Here is a 2732-nt window from a genome sequence, read left to right as displayed (position 1 = left end):
GAGTTTAAGAAGTGCATGTGCTTTCTCTAAGTTTAGAGAATGTTTGCAAACTTGACCCAAAGTATTTTGAGACCTTAGCAGCTAATGTGTTCTCAAAATGAAAGGAGTCTGGTCCACAATCCAAGCTTGTGGGCAACTTATAGAAATGCACTAATCAGTAACATCCACATGGTATCATTTCATGAGCAAAAAGTAAACTGCTATTATTTAAGTAATTGAAATTATTGCCAATATTATCATAGTGCAGCCAGAACTGATTTATTTCTCATCAAAGTTTTAATCTTTCTTCTATTGAGGCACTTTCTTTGAAAACATGACTTGTAAGTTTAAACAAAAAATAGACAAACTTATTCTGGTATATCACCTAGTGGTTGTCACTATATGTTGAATTTTGAATCATTATTTCTGGAATCTTTATGTCTGTAGTTCTGGTGCTATTAGGCGTATTTGAGTAGCAAAATGATTTTTACCAGTAATGACTATTCCAATTCAACTAAAAGGTTTAACCTTTTTATCACTTTTTTAAATTATAAATATGCTTCCACGTTATGATATGAATGTATAAAAGTTACTACTTCTACATCCTCTACAAATTATTTTAAAGGAATATAGTATTTTGAAATGTATTTAAAGAAACCAGATCATCTCTCTAAAATTAGGTTTAGAATGTAGGCCCACTTAGTTGTTTCATTATTTCAACGAGTATCAATTGCCATTTAATTTGCCTTAGCTCTGTTTTCTTATTTCTATTAGAATCCTCTTTGAAGTTCCCTGGCCATTGAAACACAGCGCCAGGTTTATGCAACCAATAGTAATTCAGATGTCAATACTACAGATTTGAAACATCAGTTTCATTAGCTTGAAAAAGGTGGTTTATTTAGCTACTTTCTAGCAACTTTGAACATTCAGTATGTGTTGGAAATCTGCAAATAAAATAATATACTTCTCCACATTGACCCTTGAAATATTTTTTTAACTCAGTAATGTGTAAAAGTATCTTTTTCATACTATATTTCAAGCTCTTATAGGAAGTATTGGCTATCAGAAGATGACATAAGAAATGGGAGGAATTCTTTTTTATTTGTATTTAGAGTTATGAATAGGTTTTGATTCTATGGCTCATGTAAAAATCAATTCAAAGTTTTCAATAGATGTCCATTGGCTTGATGGGACAACATTTTGCCTGGCTTAAAAATAATAAGCAGGGGCGCCTGGATGGCTCAGTCAGTTAAGGGTCTGGCTTCCGCTCAGGTCATGAGGTCACGGTTGGTGGGTTCGAGCCCCGCGGTAGGGCTATGTGCTGACAGTTAGCTCAGATTCTGGAACCTGCTTCAGATTCTGTGTCTCCCTCTCTCTCTGACCCTCCCCTGCTAGCTGTCTCTCTCTCTCTGTCTCTCAAAAATAAATTAAAAAAATAATAAGCAATGTATATCAAATAAAAATGAGCAATCTACTTTCTGTGGTTCCTGTTATAGTCGAGTTAATTAATAGGACTTTAAAAACAAGTAAACTTAAGAAACAAAATTTCTGAAGCAAGTAACAAAAATATTTTTCATTTCCTCATTTTATTTGACTATGATACACAACCTAGGTGGGAATTAGGTGTTGATTTTGTGAAGACAAAATTCATATCATGCCTCTGGAAAAACATATTCAATCATTTTGTCCCAAATGGAATCCTTTTGGAAATATACTATCATGAAGCTTTTATTCATTAATAAAGTCTTGCATATTCTCATATTTTACCAAATTATTGATATATATCAAAGTTTGACTAGGGCAAAATATGATTCAAGGCCTTCATTAATTCTTTTAGTTTCCTTGTAATTTTTCTCTGTTATGCTCAGTCTGTTCATTTCAATGAGAAAGGATTTCTTTCGGGTGGTGTGAAGGTTTTGCATTCAAAACTAAGTTAAGAATCACCTAAAATATACTTTAATCATAATAAAACAATTCTTTCAAATAAATCCTGCCTTTTAACAATGCCAATTCTGGCTCAGCACTTCTGTTCTCAGGATCATTCAGGATATATCTCTATATGTCTGCTTGTATTTACATGATTTCCTCCACACTCCTAATTTCATTATTTTTTTCATTTCAAAATCTTGTTATTGTCGTAATTAAACTGGCAATGTTTGTGTTTACAGTTTCACCTCTACCAAACTCTTAGTTTCCTTTTTATTCAGAGTTTACCCTCATTCTTTCCATTGGTTCCTTATCTTAGCCTAGTACATGGACTTTCCCATTTAAAACTACAACTGCTTGGTTAGGTTTATTCCTAGGTATTTGATGGTTTTTTGTGCAATCGTGAATGGGATTAGTTTCTTAATTTCTCTTTCGTCTGCTTCATTTTTGGTGTATAGGAATGCAGCTGATTTCTGTACATTGATTTTGTACCTTGTGACTTTACTGAATTCATCCTATATGATGAAAACTATAGAAAACTTATGAAAGAGATTGAAGAAGACACCAAGAAATGGAAAAATATTCCCTGTTCATGGATCGGAAGAATAAGCATTGTGAAAATGTCATCACTACCCAAAGCAATCTACACATTCAATGCAATCCCCATCAAAATTGCACCAATATTCTTCTCAAAACTAGAACAAACTATCCTCAAATTCATATGGAACCACAAAAGACCCCGTTTAGCCAAAGTTATATTGAAGAAGAAAACCAAAACGGGAGGCATCACAATCCCAGACTTTAGCCTCTACTACAAAGCTGTCATC

This window comes from Suricata suricatta, chromosome 3 (assembly GCF_006229205.1).
Source record: "Suricata suricatta isolate VVHF042 chromosome 3, meerkat_22Aug2017_6uvM2_HiC, whole genome shotgun sequence".
NCBI lineage: Eukaryota > Metazoa > Chordata > Mammalia > Carnivora > Herpestidae > Suricata > Suricata suricatta.
This window is presented reverse-complemented; position numbering follows the sequence as displayed.